This window comes from Lygodium microphyllum, chromosome 18 (genome assembly GCF_053477565.2).
Source record: "Lygodium microphyllum isolate KBCC chromosome 18, Lygodium_microphyllum_v1.1.10, whole genome shotgun sequence".
NCBI classification, from domain to species: Eukaryota; Viridiplantae; Streptophyta; class Polypodiopsida; order Schizaeales; family Lygodiaceae; genus Lygodium; species Lygodium microphyllum.
The window spans coordinates 49,673,229-49,694,115 of NC_141152.1; positions in this window are offsets into that span (position 1 = coordinate 49,673,229).

Consider the following 20,887-nt stretch of genomic DNA (forward strand, 5'->3'; position numbering starts at 1 on the left):
TTCCACAATATGTACCTCACCCTCACTTTTGTCACTGAAGGACTAGCAGTCTTCGTATTCATCATTCGAGTTTCCTTCATCAGACTGCTCGTCATCTCCTAGGGCTCGATCTATCCTTGGTCGTTGGTAAGGCACCAGGGCCCAGTTATACATGAGGTTTAAGTCATGCACTCTAGTCCATTGCCACTTGGATTCATTTAAGAGGTCCTGGAGTGGTTTGAGATTTGCAGCTGGATTGCCAGTTAGATTGTCCGATAGATATTCCAGTATCTCCTGGAGTTCCCTTTTGTTGGTTGGAACATGGGAGTTGACAAGCTTCGGCTTCCTTTGAAGGCTTCCTGCCATCATGCAAACTGGCACGGAGGGTGTGTCGTCAGCTTTGCCGATTGTTTTGATGGCTTGCTCATATGCTTTGTGATCAGAGAATGGCAGGTCGATTGTAGCAAGGGTATGCATCCAATCTCGCTCGTCCTCTGGGCATGGGATATACCTAGTCAAGGGCCCGTAGGACTTCTTGGCCTGAGCATTACCCTTGAGCATAGCAGAGATGGCATCTAAGTTGACGGATGAAGACTTCCAAGTGTCCATCTCCACTCTCACAGCGTCTGTCCTATTGCCAAGGAAGATCAAGCTGTTGCCCCAATCTTCGATGACCCTAGCGTTGCGCATCCAGGGGCGGGCTAATAGGATGTCATAGTCCACTCCCTTTATGACTATAAAGTCAACGGAGAACTGGACACCTGTGATCTTCACTGGCCAATTCTTAAGCACCCTGAATGGCTTAACTCTCATACCGTTCTCTAGTGTGACATTAAGCCTAGCAATCTCAATAGGTGGGTTTCCCCAAGTCTGAGGCACTGTGTGGCTAAGCACACTAACCCTAGCTCCCGTGTCTACAATTCCCTTCCTCGTTGTGTCGCCTAGGGCTAAAACTGGCAAGATTGCATGCATCTCGGAGCCTTCCCAAAAGTCATTGACGTGCAAGGACTTAGGTGCAGTGTGCAGCGTCAAACTCAGTATTTGCGTTTCTACCTCATGGTCATGAGGGTCTGTCGTAACCTGCTCTTGTGTCCCTTCAACCCACTGCTTAAGGTCCTGCCATAGGGTGGGGTGCTACCTAAGTAGATCTCCCAGACTGAGTGTTACGGGTGTAGTCACTAGTGTGGTTAGGAGATCATTGGGTGTTCATCTCTCTCCTAACCTGGGTTGTCCTGACCAGTGGCCGTGACTGAACCACGGCCCTGTAGCAGCGTCGAGGCTTGGCCTTAACGGCACCGCTTGTGGTGCACTTGCTTCTCTCAACTTTGGTTGTGGGAGTGAGGTCGGCGTACTTATGCTGGAGAGGTCATCGATCACATCCTCTATGATGGGCTCAGCATCCTTTAGGTGTTCTTGGGCTTCCTTCACCCATTCCCTCGCCTTCTCTATGGCCTCTAATTGTCGCTTCAGTTACGAGTACTCCCCTACCTTAGCGCTTCCCTTTTCGACCATCTTAGGGGCTAACGTCTCTACTTCTGCATCGGAGACCTTCTTTCCAGCGGGCAGAGTTGTAACACTCTCAGTCTTTAGTGCGATTTTAGCTTCTGACTTCCTCTTCCACCGTCTACAGCTCTTCTTGCCTATCGAGGCTGCATCAAGTTTGCTAGGTCCTGGCAAAGAGATACTAGCTTGCTTCATTTGGGCACAGGTCATGACCCGCAATGGGATAGGTGTGGCCTCCCCGTCGTGGTTCTCGACACCAAAGAGCCCCAATGGGACAGACGGCTCATTGGCTGAACTAGGTGACGGTTTTCTCCTTGGGCAATTGATGAAAAGATGGGTGATTCCGCACTCAGCGCACCTTTGGTTGGCCTTATCTCTGTTTTGTTGCTTGCTCTCAGGGCAGCGCAGCGAGACATGACCTGGGTGGCCACAGGTCCGGCCACAGGTCCAACAGGTAATTAGGTCATGTGCATGTCCTCCTAGGCCCTTACCTCGTCCTCTTCCCAATGCCATCACCGGGACTGGTCGATAGTCCATGAGGACAGTGTTGCCCTCGTCGTCATGCAAAACATAAGGGCATATGTAAGCTTTCTCCTTGTTTGGTTCTTCCACATAGTGGACAGGAGCGTCACTTGGTGGGTGGGCTACGTAAGGACCAGGCGGCCTAGGAATGCTTGTAGGATTTATCTCCATCCTAGGAATGGCCGGCTTAACATCGTTGGGCGTGGGAAGGGCCAATGGGGCTCCCCTTCCGAAGAATGGCTGCGGCCTGCTCACTAGGTAAGGCTGGCCATATGGTTGTGAGTATGGAAGTCTCATTGCCAATCTACAATGTGCGACGTCATGACCGAACCTACCGCAGTTAGCGCAAGGTCGTGACCTAGGGTCTTGACACTCGGCTGGCAAGTGGTTTCTGCCACAGTATACGCATTGGATGTGTGGACGCATTGGTTGTCTCAACCTTTCTTGCAACTTGGCTAGTTCATTCTAACATCAGCCAAGTCTTGATTCATTTCAGTGGCTTTTCCCTTATCCTTGGCTGATGGTGCTGATCGCTCACTCGAGACTGACAGCCTCTCTGAGCTTCGCGAAGTGGTCTCTTCTACGTTCGCGCTTTTAGAGCTCCGCTCCTTCAGCTGATTGTCCACTTAGATGGCCTCCTCAAAGACCTTGGCTAGCACATCCCGCTGCAAGCTCGAGTTGCCTGCCAAATCCTTGTATAGCTCCTCGTTCTGAATCCCGTTGATGAATATAGTTGACACTGCTCTTTCAGTCGGTCGCTTTCCAGTATGGATTCTCTTAAAGAGACTCCGTACATGGGTCACATAGTCGTGAATGTCCTCCTTCTCTTTCTGCTTGATGTTCATCAAGCGTACGAGTAGATTATTGGAGTATCCAGGCTCGGCAAATCTCTTAATCAAGAGATCCTTGAGGCCATCGAAGTTGGCTCACTCCGCGTTATCTAAGCTCGTATACCACGTCCTATCCTTGTCGCCCAAGCAAAGCCCGAACGCTTGCGAGCATTGAGTCAGGTCATTGAGGTCGTTGGCTTCACAGACTTGCTTGAACTGCTCGACAAAGTTGTAGGGATCATCATGGGGCTGGTACTTATCGAGTTGCTTGGCAACAATAGGGATTTTAGCCTAGCTCTTTGAGCCTTGGTTTGCTCCTAATCCTGCGAAGCAGCGATCTCACTAGAGCCATGGCACTTTGCTCTGCAGCCGTGTTATCGAGCAATCGCTTCATCAGAAGCTCACTCAGTGTTAAGTCTCCTTCTAGTGCCCTCTCATGGTCGCGTTTGATTCCTGCCATCCAAGTTCAATACCCGTTGCACCTCTCGCAACTCCATGCCTTGCCTTTGATTCCTCGCCCTGTTGATCCCTATTGTACTCAGCCATGCTTTGCAATGCCTTGCGGGCTAGCTTTCTCTCCTCTTCTAGATCTGCAATGATAGCGTTCATCGTCCTACTGTGGTACTCGTACTAACCATGAGCGTCGTAACTACTGACCAGCTCTGCTGAACTGAATCTAGAAAGGCTCCTAAGTCGAATTCCTTGTTGTATCTGTGGTCTAAACTTTCCTCTGCCATTCTCGAGTTGTCGTGCTCCACCAAGCTATCAATTAGGTTCAGTAGGCTTGGGAGATCCACTTCGTCGGTGTCCCTTGCTTGGTCCTACCTCTGAGTGTTGACGATTTGTCTCTGTATTGGGTTTTCTCCTATTGGTGGGTTCCTTGAGTGGTCTATCTGGGTGAGTTCCTTCAATTATTTAATACAATCCTCAATTCATGGCCACTCAATGTGTCTTTCCTCGTGCAATTGTGCTCAATCAGGCTTTCAATTTCCTTAAGTGTACTCCAAGTGCAAAAATTCAGGGTGAGTGTAGCAACCACTTCCTAGTCGTCTTACGCACTCTCGAGTTGTTTTGTCCGAATAGGCTTGTTGGTCAACTTCTTGGCCGTCTTGTCAGGGTTTAGGGTTTCCCTAAGATGTTGCCTCATTCGTTTCTGGTCCGATCAGGCCTTACAGCTCAGCGGGTCGCATCTAAGCCTCTAGGTCTCACAACTGCCCACTCCTAGCTGCTAAGCAGTGGCACCCTCCTATTTGCCTATTCCGCATGCCAGAATTAAGTTTTGAGCGCCCTACGGGCTCTCGACAGTCTGAGATACTGAATCCTAGTCGGGTCAGGTCAATTTTTTGAAGATCTGGTAAAAATCTACACTTGGCCCACAACTGGTCCGAATTGCAGGGTCCGAATGGGTTACTCGGACGGGCCGAGGTGCATGGGCCGGGGCGAATCCAGGGACTTAGACAGGGTGGACTCGGACAGAGTCACTCGGATGGAGTCACTCAGACGGGCCGAGCGGTTGATTTGGACAAGGTTGTTCGGATGCGGGCCGAGGGCCGAGTGCCGAATTTGACATGTGGCTGAGGGCCGAGTTTGTCCACGGTCCGAATTGTAGCCTCGCATGGGCCGATTAGGGTTTTGGTCGGATGGGCCGAATTTGACACATGGCCGAGGTCCGATTCTAGGACTCGGCCCAGGAGTGGTCACTCGGACGGGCCGAGCGCGGCGCACGTAAACAGTGGAAACTCGATTTCGATCGTTTCTCGTGCTTCACTCAATCATACTAGGTATAACCTTCCAGATCCAACCTAGGGAAGTAAGAGAAGGGACTCATATACCTGGATGGAGTGACGGGCTCGTCATTGGTGCGATCGAATCGAATTGGCCGATAGCTCTCTCTCTCTCTCTCTCTCTCTCTCTCTCTCTCTCTCTCTCTCTCTCTCTCTCTCTCTCTCTCTCTCTCTCTTTCACACTGAACTGTTGCAAATGAGTGTTTCCTTGGCCTTTTGGCTCTTATACCCTTTCTCGGGTATGGTGTTGATGCCCCGAATCACTCACTTACCACTCTTAAGCATCACAAGCGAGCTTTTTGCCATTTTTACACGATTTTTTTGCCATGTTTGCCTTGTTTTGCAACAGTAACCCTACCCTTCTCCGGTGCGATTTCCTAATCCTATCCTACTCTAAATGCAACACGAATCGAAAGCCAAATACTGAACTAATTTCTCCATGTTTCCTAATCATCAAACGAACAAAATAACCCAAAATAATTACTTGTTTTGAAGATTAAAAACACCCAACTTCCTACCTATCTCAAGCTCCGTTTTGGGGATGAATCTCTTACTTCGATGCTCGATATGAGGCGTGCAAGTGCTCAAGCTTGAATCTATTGGTCCCGGCAACGGAACCAAAATGTGAGAGCTTTTGCTCAACCGCCAAGACCCATGGACCGCTTATTATTTCAAGCGTTCCAACTGTGCTCTAATGGCTATCTCTCACCTAGCCGAAGCGTCGTCGATCCTACGGGTGTAGTGAGCTTACCTTAGCGCCGATATGAGTTGCATCCTCTCTTCCACACACCGGTAGCTCTATGATCCTAGATGCTAGCTCAAGCATCCTCAAGCCTCCTCCACCTCCAAGCTCCATCCTCCATAGCCGCACGTGCAAGAAGAGAGAGAAGGGAAGAGAAGAAGAAGAAGAGGAGATGGTGAAGAGCTTCGCTCTCTTAATCCCTCACTCTCACACACACTCACTCCCTCACACTCTCACCCTCCCTCTCTCAAGAGCACACACAAGCAAGAAGGTGAGAAGGAGAGAAGAAGAAGAAGACTCCTTTTTCCACACACCAAAGAATGATCTCTTATTCACTTTTTGAACTTTATATACAAACCCTAAAATCCCATTGGCACTCATCCCTTTTTTACATGACCGTCCATTGTGGCAAGGTCCTTTTTCCATTTTCATCTTTAGCCCCCGTGCCTCTAGCCTACACCCGTCTAAGATTTTTCGAGTTTTTTGAGGCGCCTTTTCTTTTATGGTTGTGCTTTTTGCCCCAGTCCATCTTTAGGGGCCGCTTGCATGTCTTCGCTCTTTTTCTTCATCTTCCTTTGCTTTTCCTCCATTTTTCGCCATCTTGGCTTTGCCATCTTGACTTGGGGTTAACACGCACTAATTAATACATGTCACATAACATGACATTGTGACCAAAGCATGTGTGAGGAGGGTATCAAGAACATGCCATGGAGAAGGGCTCAGCGCTTTGGATGTCAAATACATTATCTCCTTAATGTTCCTTGCTCTTGTGTTGAGTGATATAGACCCATGAGCCACAAGGGAAGACCCTTGATTGAGACGCATTGAGCACTGTGCCAAGGGGTATTTGAAATAGCCTGATTGGTTTGATCTTTTCAAGTCCTTCAAAAGGTTGAAATTGAGTTTCTGAGAATATGGAGCTCCTCAACAACTTGCATATAAACAGCACTTGAGACTAAGTGATTCAATATAGCCAGATGACATCCTGTCCAAATTCTTCCCAAGGTGGCATGAAGTGCTGAATGCATTTGTGACTGTGGTTGCAGCTCATTTGTGATTGTGGGCAGGACCCCAACCTGATGCATTGATTGGCAGGAGACTACTAGATAGACAACAATAGCATATTTGGCTTGTTGATCTTTTGATTTAGACTCTGGATCTCCTAAGGTGAGATAAGAAGAAACGAGAGTTTAACATGACTCCTTCTAAATTTTCAGCATAGTGTGTACTTTGTGAGAGTGGCATAGAGTGGGAAATTTCTAGTAGCAACAAGCAACAACCAAACTAGAGCAGCAATAATAAAGTCTGATTCAGTAGCAAGTAATTAGTAATCATTACCCAACAATATTGAGTAGCAAATTCTCTAACTCTAAAGTATTCAGTTCAGTTGCCTCAGATTAGGACATCATGGATGTTGAAGAGCATTCACCAGATATGATAGGCCTCAACACCCTTAAACGCACTCTATGTTTACATGAGAGGAGGCAGGCTGAACAACATGCAGCTGTAATGGCCAATCACACAAAAATGATGGGTGAAATGGTCAAACTGAGAGCCACTATGGACAACCTTGGTCTTCAAACCTTGCAATGGATAAAGTATCAAGTGAATGGGCAAGTAGATCATGGGCAGCACGTTGAAGACCATGGAGATCATGTGACTCTTGAAGATCATGACCAGCATGGCCAGCACGTTGAAGACCATGGAGATCATGTGACTCTTGCAGATCATGACCAGCATGACGGAGATCATGGGTAGCATATTGATCAGATTGAAGATCATGAGCAGATCACTGATCAAGTGGACATTCCACTGCAGCCCCATGAGGAGACCCTTCAATCCAGGGATGTTGTGTTTGTATGCCTGGTAATTGCCAAGAATGCTGGGATCATGGACATGCAACACATTAGGAATGATGCAGGAAAATTTTCAAAGTATGCAGTACTGTATGTTTCCAACAGCACCCATGCACATGCCAAGTTTAATCATATGATGCTCATTAGAGACTTGATGCAAAAGTCAACAGTCATTGTCATTCCAGCTTCACTCATGAATGATAATCCACTACATGGAAGGGATCACCACTTTCCTTTTGATCCCAATGGCAGTGTAGAGACCCATGTTTGTATGGATGACCTGCACGCTAATGATGCTTACCATGCAGGTTATCCATTTAATTCCGGGGTTTGGAATTAGTGATTATCTTGTATTGAGACACCTTCCCTCATGCTCACACTGCATACATGATGTCAGCCCTACCTCCCCCCCCCCGACTATCTTTTCCCACTTGTAACGTTGTACAGAGTAGTACTCTGTAGCCCACTACCTGGCCATACCAATAAGTCCAACCTTTTTCTTTTAGGACAAAAACTTTATTTTGAGTGGGGATGGATTGTAATGGAGGGAAATACCTAGTGTCACATTGACCTAGGTATAAAAGGTGTGAAGGACATTGGCATGGTACCAATTTATGAATATACATTTGTCCTTTCACCTTCTCTCATGTCCTTCCATGGTGGGTGCCAGCCATTTCTCTCTCCTCCTCCCTTCTTTCTCTCTCTCTCCCTCTCCTCTCTACAATATTTCTCTCTCTTCCTTCACCTCTTCTCTCTCTTTTGCAATCCCTCTCTCTTATTTCTCTCTCTCCTGTCCTCTCTCTTACAGACCAAAAAGGGGATGGCTATCCAAGGAGGGAATAGGGCATGTATAAAAGTCAAAAAGTGAATGAAGAAGCTCATTCTTAATATGTGGCTTAACTTGTTCTCTCCTTGATTCTTGCTCTTTCTTCCTTCTTGTGTGCATGAGAGAGGGAGAGAGGGAGTGTGAGAGAGGGAGAGTGTGTGTGTGAGAGTGAGAGACAGTGGAGAAGCTCTTCTTCTCCTCTCTTCATCTTTTTCTTATTCACTTCTCCTTTCTCATGCGCATGGCTATTGAGGTCGAATCTTGGAACTTAGAGATGGAGCATGCTTAAAGTGCATCTTAGACCATGGAGCTATCGACAAATTTATGGGAGGAGGCAACTTGATCAAATTCAAATGTAAGCTCACTACATTTGTGTGTGGAAGAGTGTGCATGACTATGTGAGAGGTAGTCATAGCTCTCGACTTGAAAAACTTGAAGCAATAAGTGGTCAGTGGGTCTTGGTGGTTGCTCATGAGAGAAAATAAATTTTAGTTCTATTACCAGGACAATGGATTCAAGCTTGAGTGTCTGCATGCTCTACATCGAGTGACGAAGTAGGACTTCATCTCCAAAATAGCACCTAGTTTTAGTAGATAAGAAGTAAGGGATTCAGAGGCCATTTGATCTCTCTTGTGGATTAGTTTAGGTTTAGAAAGCTTTATGTGCATTGGTTATAGTAGGAGGTGTATTTTGATCAGATTTGAGACATTGAGGTTTAGGAAATAAGGAAAAATAGGGAAAAGATAGTCTCTATATAACCAAGAAATAGGGAAACATGGAAAGGGGAAAAAAAATATTTTTGATGTCTAGGAAGAAAAATAACATAATTTCATCAAGAATATTACTTAACATTTTGATTAAGCTAATTTTTCATTTAATAATTTTTTTAATCGATATTATCCCAAATTCCACCATAATTTTTCTAGTGTCCTTAGACTAATGATTCAAGCTATTTGAACTTCTCTGACCCTTTATGTTTTGCTTGTAAGTTCCTTAAATTTTTCCAAGATTCCAAACATTTAACTTCCCTACTAGTTTTCCTATTATTTCTCCTATAGTTTTACCTTTATTTTTCTACTTATACTAATTATGCAAGAAGAATGATGGCAGTGAGAAGAATGATGCGAGCATATGGGAATGTCCAAGGGGTCTAGGGTGATGGAGAGTGACTTGGGATTGGCGATTGATGGCAATAAATTAACTAATTATTTGCTTAAACTAACTTACTAACTTTAACAACTAACCTCTTGCATTACCTAGGATTACTAACCTTCTACTAATTGAAATCACAAGGTTCATATGTGGATTCTATAGGAAGAATACTTTGTGTGTTGTGCATGGTATTGGGATGTTCACATGTGTTTTAGGTGCTCAAATGAAGGTAATATATTTACTTTTTTCCCTTTTCCCAAGGAAGGGTAAGTATGTTACATTATATCACAAACAAAAGGCAAAACTTCAATTTAGTTAATGACCATGCCATGCATGAATCTACTCAATTAAGTTAATTCTTAGTTAATACAAATTTCAAGAGAAACATACCATTTTTAATGTGCTATTCTAGAACTCTTAGGTTTGCTTTTATGCATTTGTTAACGTACACATGACCATCCACATGATTTTAAGAGAGAAAAGCAAGAAATCTAAAGTAAAATTTAATGTAAATTTATTTATTTGTAATTTATCTCAACATGATTATCCTTTTTTGGCTAACCATCATTGTGTGAAGAATTACTACAACATTGAGTTGACACACAACTGCCAATATTTTGGCTTGTGGGACTTCCATGGCCTCCTTAGGTTATGCTTCAACTCAACATATATCTCACCTTTAGCCAAAGGTTCATTGACCATGGGTTTATGCACAATCTCTCTACATCATTCTAAGGCCATGGAAATTCGTCTTCATGATGTGTTTTATATGTACATAAGGGAATAACCTCCAAACATTGATTCGTTGTTGCATGGGATAGAGTAGGGCTATATGAGTGTTCTCAAATTTTTGAAGTTTTTTCAAAATTCATTTGGTCACTCAAATCTCTTCGTAAAGGTCATCTATAAAAGTAGGGGCTAGAGTAAGTAAGTTAGAGGAAGTCTCTTTGTAAAAAGACTTAATAGATGAGACTAGGTTTACAATCTACCAAATCACCACAAATTGAGCGCACTATTTAACTCTTGTTTGTCTCCCAATCGTACACCTCTAGGGGTTTTAACCTAATTGGAATAGTGGATGGATGTAGATTTCTCTTCTAAAGAGGAAAGTTTAAGTAGATTTTTATTATTGGGGGTGCAATGGGAGAGACACACGGAGAGAGAGAGAGAGAGAGAGAGAGAGAGAGAGAGAGAGCATGACATGGTTTTTCTCTTTTCTATTTTTAAAAAAGCAAGCTACCTTGTGTTTAACTTTGTGAGTTGTTCCTTTTCTCAAAAAAACACAATCTCTTTCACCATTCTCTAAAAGCAAATTAATATTTTCTTTCTCCACTCAATTTCTCTTATTCATCTCATTATTTATTGCATAAAAAGTGTTGGGGGTAAAGGCGCCTCCGCTTAGCCGCCCGTGTATTACTACACTGACAGTACCTGCCACTACACACTGCAGGTGGTGGGCGCCCATCACAGTCACTTATTCTTTATTCTTTTAGTGATAGTTTGAATAAAGGAAGGTAGGGGTAAAGGTGCCTCCGCCTAGCCACCCGTGTATTATTACACTGACAGTACTTGCCATTGCACATTGTAGGTGGCGAGCACCCGTACAGTCACTTATTCTTTATTCTTTTAGTGACAGTTTGAATAAAGGAATGCCCGGCCACACATTGTGGTCGTTGGAGTTCCCATTTCTTGTCTCTCTCTTTTCTTGCTCTTGCTCTCCCGCCATAGCTCTCACTTGCAAGCATTGATCCTTCTCACCTTTCAACTAGTATCAAAGCTCGGCTTCCGGACTCTTGAGCTTGGCTCGTGGCATTCTCAGCTTCCCATTGACTCCCTATTCGCATTGGGTCTCCATCCCGACAGCCATAGCCAACTCCCTTGAGCTCCTATCACTCCCCAACTTCCCGAGCTTCCTCCTGGCCTATTGAGGCACCCTCAAGGCATTCACAAAAAGGTATTGCTTCATTCTTTACTGGGTTTTATTCAGTCCATAGGGTGTAGGCAGCAGGGCAGCCATATCCAAGGTTCATGGAGCTCATATCTTGCTCCCCCTTCATGGTGGCTTGTTGAGGCCTCTTCCTAGGCTTCATTGGTGTCTACCCTACCCTCCACACTTGCCATTTAGGCCAATGGCATTGCAATAACTCCAGATCAGGTTGCGCCACTTTTTCAAAGTGTTTCCAATAGATACAGTTTGGTCTTCCTCATCTCCAAATTCCCAGGCTTTGGGCACTTGCAAAGGCTCCATTTCGGGCATATGAACATGCTTTGATGCTTGGCATTGAAGGTTTGAGCACTGACATTGATTCGGGACTGATTTTCACTATTTTGGGACTTTCATAATAGTCCACAGGAAGTTTATAACAATACTACAGTGAGATTTGATGTTTATGCTTGCCTGGCATTGCTATTTGATATGCTCGGTTGGTCTCGGTTGATCCCTATTGATTCGGGGATGCATGCCTATTGAGTTGCCACCATTTTGGAGCTAATTTTGATGTTGAAATATTCAGTTTTTCACAGTGCATCACTTCTGTAATACAATGGGCTGAAGCTATTTAACTCATGCTTGGTTATGCCTATGCTATTCGAGCTATGTTTCGGGCATACATAGTGATGTATTGACATTTGGGGACCGACTTTGAGCTTGGCTTACACTTTGAATCATTGATTGAGCTTGAGCTTGGCTTTGGAAAGCATTTGGATGCTTTGTATTTGATGCACTTATGGCATGCTTTGGTCTATGCTTGACCGCCTTGACCACCATTACAGGTTATGTCACCTATGCATGCTAGTTACATTGTTTGGAGCCGCTTGCTACTGGAGCTTTGTCTTGGCTTAACTTTGGACTCCCTAAGCTTACTTGGGTTATTTAGTGTCTTGCCAAAGTTTATTTTGGGATATACTTGATGTTTATGGATGCTACATATGGATGCTCTACCGCCTACATGTTCAGGATGTATCATTGATGCTTGATCTTAGACACTTGTCATTGGTGCTTGTACATGCTTTGTTCGAGATTTGTTGCTTGATACTTATGGATTTTGTGCCAGTGGGAGCGTCTTTGGATGCTTGACAAACATTTAGCAGGCGGTCTATGATATTTGAGCTTTTGAGACTATTTGGGATTTCTTACCCTTTGGGATGATGCATGGTTCATATGTCTTGGTTCCTTCCGATGCTTATGAGCTGATTCTTTGACTTGGGTCCCTTTCCTTGTGAGCTAACACCTACTTGTGTCAAGTCTTGGTAGTGGCAAGCACACTTTGCTCCGTTGACTGGGGGGTCTGCCTACTCACTAGTAGATATTCCATGACATGTTTGGGTGTTGGATTCATGCTTATTGACTATCATATGCCTATGTTATGCCTGCATGATGCTGATTATGGTCTTGGTAGTACATGATTGCTTGGGATCCGCTTCTGGCATAGTTAGCTCTCATTTATTGAAATCTATCATTTATTATAGCAAGCTGAAATCTACAGATTTTGAGCACTTCTCTGAGGGTAATGCTTACTATTTGATGTTATCTTGGTCATATATGGTGGACAGCTGCTTCTCTTGGTAAAATCCACTCTTTTAGCCAGTTTTAGCAATGGTTTTAGTGCATTTTTTGCTAATTATAGCAACCTGCAATTTTACCTTTTTGCATTGATTTGGGACAATATGGCTGGTCATCTGAAAGACACGGCTCTCTTTAACATTGCCAAGTTGGATGGTACCAACTATGGGTATTGGAAGTCCCAAATATGGCAGGTTTTGGTGCAGAAGTTGCAAATTAAACCCTTGTGTTTCAAAGGTGTCAAACCTAAGGATATGGATGATGATGTTTGGATGGAAGTTGATGAGCTATGCAAGTCTACCATTATTTTGTCACTCTCAGAAGAGGTCCATCATAATGTTGTTGAAGATGAGAATCAGAGTACATGGGATTTATGGGAGAAGATTCAGGAGCTCTATGTGCAGTAGAGTCCTACGTCACAAATGTATTGGCTGAAGCAGTTAATGGACCTTTGCATGAAGGAGGGGACCTCCCTTTCATCTCATTTCAATCAGTTTCATACTATCGTGAAGAGTCTGTTGTCACAGAGTATTGAGTTCAAAGACAACTTGCGCCTGTTGTTTCTGATTGGCACCTTGCTTGAATCATGGGATGTCTTCCGTAGTGCCATATGCACGAACAAGCTTGATAGACTGAAAATCAAAGATGTTAAGAGTGCTTTATTGACTCATGAAATCAATAGGAGAAAAAATTATGCTTTTCGCTCTTCACATTCATTGACCATTAGAGGTGGCAGACATGGCAAGCATGATAATGATCATAAGGGCAAGGACTCTCAAAAGTCCAGATCCAAGTCACGTGGTCGTAGTAAGTCCCATGGACGGAAGTCTGATCTTACCTGTCATTATTGTGGGAAAGCACAACATTTTAGGCCACAATGCCATAAAATGCGCAATGATAAGCGCAAGGAAAAGGGAAAAGAAAAAGTGGAGGAAAAGTCTTCTGAGCGCAGTATTCTACCTGCAAAGCCCAGTGTGAAGATAGAAGAGGTTAATGTCATGCAGACCACTGATTCAAATGATGATTACATACTTGCAGCTTCTACATGTGATGTGTTACAAACTTCGAAGATATATTTCATCTATGCGCAGTGCTGGCTCTTGGATTCATGTGTGTCCTTTCATGTGACACCCTATAGAGATTGGTTTCATATCTATCGTACCATGTCTGGTTCTATGCGTCTTGGTGATGGTAGGTCTCTTGATATTGTGGGCATTGGAGATGTTAGGCTGCAGTTTCCTTCTGGCATCTCTTTTGTTTTACATTATGTACACCATGTACCTGCGTTGACTCGCAGCCTTATGTCAATTGGATAGCTTGATGATGCAGGGTGCTTTGTGTCTTTTGGAGACTCTGCATGGAAGATTACTCGTGGTAAGCTTGTACTTGCAAGAGGTGCCAAGTCTAGTAGCCTCTATCTCTTACTTGTATCATGAGCTACATTGGAACATGTTTTGTATGTGGGTTCTATTCCCCATGCATCCCTTTGGCATGCTCGTTTGGGATATATATCTCTTAAAGGAATGAAAATGCTCCTTGCTTTGCAGTATCTTCTGCCTTTTGACTCTTCGCATTTTGATTCTTGTAATCATTGTTTGTATGGCAAACAGACTAGAAATACTCATAAAAAGTCTTGTAAGAAACGCATGGGTGAGCCCTTGGCTCTTGTGCACTTAGATGTATGTGGACCCATGCCCTGTCAATCACTTGGTGGGGCAAAGTACTTTGTTACTTTCATAGATGATCACTCACGTAAGGTTTGGGCTTATCCCATAAAGAGAAAATCCAATGTCTTAGACACATTTCAACGTTGGCTTGCATTGGCAGAGAACCAGTCTGGGAAAAGGCTCAAATGCCTAAGGTCAGATAATGGGGGTGAGTATGTATCACATGCTTTTGAGCAATTTTGTGATGAGCGGGGTATTAAGCGTCAGTTGATTGCCCCTTACACCCCACCCCAAAATGGTATGGCTAAATGCATGAATAGGACCATTCAGGAAAGGGTTCATAGCATGCTTAGCCAGGCTGTCTTACCGCAACACTTTTGTGCTGAGGCGGTTACTACTGGAGTGCATCTCATTAACAGGTCGTCTAGCAGCGGCATCGACTTTCAGGTTGCACAGGAGGTATGGGCAGACAAGCCTCCCTCTTATGATCATTTGCGTGTCTTTGGATGTGAGGCATTCTGCCATATACCCAAGGACAAACGCAATAAGCTGGATCCTAAAAGTGTCAAATGCATTTTCATTGGCTATGAAGATGCAGGAGAGATGGGTTACCGTCTATGGGATCTGTAGGTGCGAAAAGTGATTCGCAGTCATGATGTCATCTTTCATGAGGATAAAATGCATATGCAGCCTGAAAAAGTGGTTAAGGTACGCAAAGTTATCTTTCAGGAGGAGCCACCTGCTCCCGTTGCCCCACAGCCAGGTAGACAGTGTGAAGCATCACTTGATACTCATGGCCCAGATGTTAGACATGCTGATGTTAGATAGGATGTCGGTCAGGCAGCAGATCCTGGATTGAGAGTTCTACTAGAGATAGATGAACCATTTTGCATTTCCTATGGATTATGTGCTGGTTACAAATGCAAGAGAGCCTCTTACTTATGATGAGGCTATGTGCAGGGGTGATTGCCACTCTTGGGAGAGGGCTATGCAGTCTGAGCTTGACTCACTGCATAAGAATAAGACTTGGGATTTGGTTTCCTTGCCTCATGGTAAAAAGACTTTGCCATGCAAGTGGGTGTACAAGCTGAAAAGTACCCCTCGACACCCCAAGGCGGCATACAAGGCTCGATTGGTTGCTAAGGGTTTTAAGCAAGAGCATGGTGATGACTTTGATGAAGTCTTTTCTCCTATGGTCAAGATGACCATCCTACACTTAGTCTTGGCCTTGGTTGCACAACTTGACCTTGACTTGTGCAAGATGGATGTCAAGACAACTTTTCTACATGGGGACTTGCATGATGAGATTTACATGGAGCAACCTAAGGGCTTTGCAGACCCTGGCAGGGAGCACCTTGTGTGCAAGCTAAAGAAGAGTCTATCTGGCTTAAAGCACGCACCTAGGAAATGGTACCATAAGTTTGATGCATTCATGCAGTCACAAGGCTATAGCCGCAGTGCTATGGATCGGTGCTTGTACATGAAGAAAGCTCGTGACGGTTCTTTACTGATTTTGGTACTCTATGTGGATGACATGCTTTTAGCAGGACAGCTCATGAGGAGCTCGATGCTCTTAAGGCTTGGCTCAAGAAGAGCTTTGAGATGAAAGATCTGGGACAGGCCTCTCGTATACTATCACGCCCAATAGATCTCAAGGACTCCTCTATCTGTCATAGAGGGAGTATGTTCATAAAGTCCTTAAGCGCTTCCACATGTAGGATGTTAAGCCTATTGGTTTTCCATTACCTTCTCATGTGAAGGTTTCACAGGCCGATTGTCCACAAACAGATGAGCAAAGGGTCGAGATGGCCAAGATTCCCTATGCATCAGTTGTGGGCAGACTTATGTATGCCATGATAGCCACCTGTCCAGTTATTGCTTTTGCAGTTGGGGTTGTGGCATGTTATATGGCTACATCTGGCAAGAAACATTGGGATGTTGTGAAGGGTATCATGAGGTACCTAAAAGGCACGGCAGATATGTGTCTTTGTTATAGCAGCCAAGATACAGGAGTCGTGGGGTACACGACTCTGATTATGTAGGACATGCAGATAGTAGAAAGTCCACTTCTGGCTATGTGTTCACTTATGCTGGAGGGGCTATCTCTTGGATGTACAGGGCGCAGAAGTGTATGGTCCTTTCTACTACAGAAGTCGAGTATATTGCAGCCACAGAGGCTTGCAAAGAGGCTATTTGGTTAGTCCGTTTGATTGCAGACCTTGGTATGACGGATGCTACACCTAAACTGCATTTGGATTCTATGAGTGCCATTCAGTTGGCCAATCTTCCATGCGAAGACGAAACATATTGAGGTGAGGTATCACTTCATTCATGAGGTCATTGAGGACAGGTCAGTTGACCTTGTCAAGATTCCATCTGAGATGGTCATTGGATGAGATGATGTCTTTTTCCTCATCCTGTTGTACATGTGTACATGTTGTACTATCTTTTCTTTTTTCTCTCTCTCACTGGGGAAGATTCGCCTTTAAGAGGGAGGTTGTTGGGGATAAAGGTGCCACCACCTAGCCGCCTGTGTATTACTACACTGATAGTACCCGCCACTGCACACTGCAAGTGGCGGGCACCCGTTGTTGGGGTAAAAGGCCTCTGGGCCTACCCATGTATACTGTGACTGCCCATTCTTTATTCATATATAATATGATAGTGCAATGAGGCTGTCAGTTCAGTTGGACAGCACCTACATTGTGTGTGCCCTTCTCTCTCGCATCTTCCTCTTCTCCTTCTCCACTGCCATTGCATCCCCTTCAATTGGTATCAGAGCGGGTCTTCAAGAGCTCATCCCGGCCTTCCACACGAGGTATGAGATCTTCATTCTCACTCACTTTTCAGCTCAACAAGGTTTTCACAGGTTGTGGGTAGCCATAGCTCACACCTCTTGGAGCTTCCTTCACCTGGATCTTGCTTCTAGCCTATCAAGGCTTGTTGAGGCTTGGTGTATGCCTTCTTTGGCCCCCATTTGTGCCCCCTTTGGGCCCCATTGTTGACATGTGGAATAGCAGATCCCCCCAGCCAACTCACGTTTTTTTTTTGCGCATATTTCAAAATCTGGCCCAAAAATCACTCTTTTTGTCATATCTCAGGCATTCGGAACCCGATTCAGGCAAGGTAAGAGTCTAAGTTGGGATTTTGGCACGCTTCGGATGCAATGATGATGTCAGATTTTCCAAATTCTGATGATAGAATATTTTGCAATAGATTTCAGGTCTGAGACAGCATGTATTTGTATGCCTATGGCTTATGTGATGCTTCTACTTATGTCTATTGATACCGGATCACTTGTGGATGTTATGCCTCTTATGTGAGATGCATTTGGAGCTGATTTAGCTCTGTCATTGACTATTTTGAACAATCCTAAATCTATCCAAAACAGGGCAGTCACTTATTACTTCAATTTTATGCTTACAGGTCTTGGCATTTGATGCCTGATTATGCCCGGTTGGTGCCTATACATACGGGAATGTATGCCTATGGTTTGCCTATGGAATTGAGCTTGGATTGAGCACTGAATTGCTCAATTTACAGAGGTTATATGCTACTGGAAACTTCAAGGCTGAAGCTATTTATGCTACAGTTGGGTTATGCCTATTGGTCACGAGGTGCTCCCAGCTGCTCGGTATCATGATGTATTTGGACTATGCCACATGTCTTGTTTATGCTCCGAAATGCTTTTGAGCTGAGATTAGAGCTCAATTTGGGTTTAACTATCACTTCTTTGCAGCTGGCATTTCATCTATGACATGGTTTATGCATAGGCTACCCAGTACAGGTTATGATGTCTTGGTGAATGCTTTATGATTTGGCTGTGGATGGCAATTGTTTGAGCTCGTATCGACATTAATTTGAGTATTCCCTTGAGCAGTTAGACATTGACTTGGATTTTTCCATTATGACTTGGCTTTTTCAGTTATGACCTTGGATGCTATATGGGATTTGATGCTCCGATTATGGATCTTGGCTATTACTTGGATGCAGTTACAGTATTGAGCAGTGAACTACTCCCTTGTTTTGGCAGTTGCCTATTGAGCTGTGATTGCTCATTTGCATTTGATATGCGGGATACTTACTGATCTATGCATATGCTTATGGGCTTATTTCATGGCTGAATATCGTATGCTCTTATGACATATGTCTTATGCTTTACTATATTGTGGTTGGTTATGTCATGCAATTGGCTATAGCTCTTCTTCATGTGGGAGCTTTTGCATCCTTGATTTATGCCTTTATGTCATCCCATCCATTGAGGTTTCATGAGCATTTGCAACATGCTTTTACCACTGATGTACTAGCAGATGATTGTCTTTATGAGCAGGTTCCCTATGTTGGGATAGCCCTCAACTGCTTGAGCTCTGTGGATGCTATGGATAGCCCTATTCATGATTTTCTTGGATTCCTTGTCATTTTCTACAGGTTCTTCTAGTTTTTGCTTCCATTGTGGGAAGCTTGGGCATATTCAAAGAAAATGCTTTAGACAGATTAGAGAGCAGCAGAGACAGAGATGGACTCGACATGAGCAGAGAGTCAGCGATGCAGCAGGTAGTACCACTCTTTCTAATGGTGAGATACATGCAATTACCCATGATGATGTAGTTGAGCATGTCCTCATGTCATCTAGTTTCCCTACATCTTACTTGCTCAATGATCAGGCCCATGCCTTTGATTGGATTTTTGACTCTATGGCGTCTTGTCATGTTACCCCTCATAGAGCATGGTTCTCTTCTTATAGGAGGTTGATGGATGTATTGATCTAGGCCTTGAGCAGACTTATGCTATTGTTGGTACAGAGAACATACACCTAGCTTTGCCTAATGGGACTTCTCTTATGCTCAAGGATAGTCTACATGTTTCCATGCTCAATAAGAGCCTGATTTCTGTCAGTCAATTGCATGATGCAGGTTACTCTGTTTCTCTTCAGGATAGGTCATGGAAGATCTGTCATGGTTGCTTGGTTTTGGCCAGAGGTTCTTGAGTTGGTTCTCATTACCCAGTGCATGTCTCTCATGTGGGAGATTCTATGCTTGCAGTTATTTGGATACCACATGCATTGTTATGGCATTATCGCCTAGGCCATATGCACCATAGAGAGATGGAGATCTTGTCTTGTTCAGACTCATTGCTGCCTCCTATGTCACTTACAGATCTTGATGCTTGCCCTGATTGTACACAAGGTCCTTGTAGAGCCACCTTGGCTTATGGCAATCATATGAGGCATGCTCCTTTAGATCTTGTCGATTATACAGTATATGGACCTATGCCTTCCCAATCACTTGGTGGAGCGTCATACTTTGTGACCTTTGTTGATCATGCTACCCATCATGTTTGGGCTTTTCCCTTGGTGCAGATTGAGGATGCTGCAGTTATGCTTGACAGGTTTATGGATTCTACTAGTAGCAGGCCTAGGTGCTTGCAGATGGATTATGAGAGTCATGCTCTCTCTCCTAGCTTTCCGACCTCTTGTCAGTAGTATGGCATTGATTTCTTGTGCCCACGATATTATGGGATTGCTCATGTCATGTATCTGACCTTACAGGCAAAGGTTGCTTCTATGCTTACCATAGCTGGGTTGTCTTATGGCTTTTGGGCTAAGGCCCTTATGACAGCTGTCTATTTGGTTAATAGGATGTCATGCTTGACCTTGGATGGTATTATAACCCATGAGGCATGGAGTGGCATGCAACCCTCCTATGATTACTTGAGGATGTTTGGCTGCCAAGCATCTATATGTATGCCACATAAGCCTATGTCACATAGATGTATCCTCCTTGGTTATGGAGATGGTGACTTTAAGGCCTGCAGATTATGGGATTTGGATGCCCAACAGGTCATACGCAATCGTCATGCTGTCTTCTATGAGACATTGGCACCCCTTAGCCCTCTTGATGAGCGTTCAGTACGCTTTATGGCTAATTTTACAGTAGCTACAGTGCCATTACAACAAGTTGTTTATGCTAAAAATGAGGCACTTATTGGCCCAGATGACGTAGTTATGCATAGTAGTCAGGGTCACGATGTTGGTGGTCAGTTGCTAGACCCCTTGCAAGCTCAGGAGAGCCATTTTCTTATAGTTTTTCAGGCTAGACAGCCAGCCATATGTCAGTCTTCCACTTCGCTAAGGCCACATGTAGTCTTGAGACCCCATTGGACGAGTGTTTGGGATGTTGGCCCTCTTTCACTGATTGACTCTGGAGAGTTTGGCTGCTCTCCGCTGTCTTATATGTGCCATGCTAATGCTATGCGCAACTCTAATGCTTTATAGCCATGTACTGATGAGTGCTTGCTTCATGAGAAGCATTCTTGGATTGCTCCGTTGTATGGGGCTGTGGGATCGCTTATCTCCTAGATGTCATGGACTCGAGGATGCTTGACTCTTCTTCTACAGAGGTTCCCGACACTTCTTGCACATATCACTTTTCGATTGGGCGTTGGGTGAGATGTTATGATTCCTC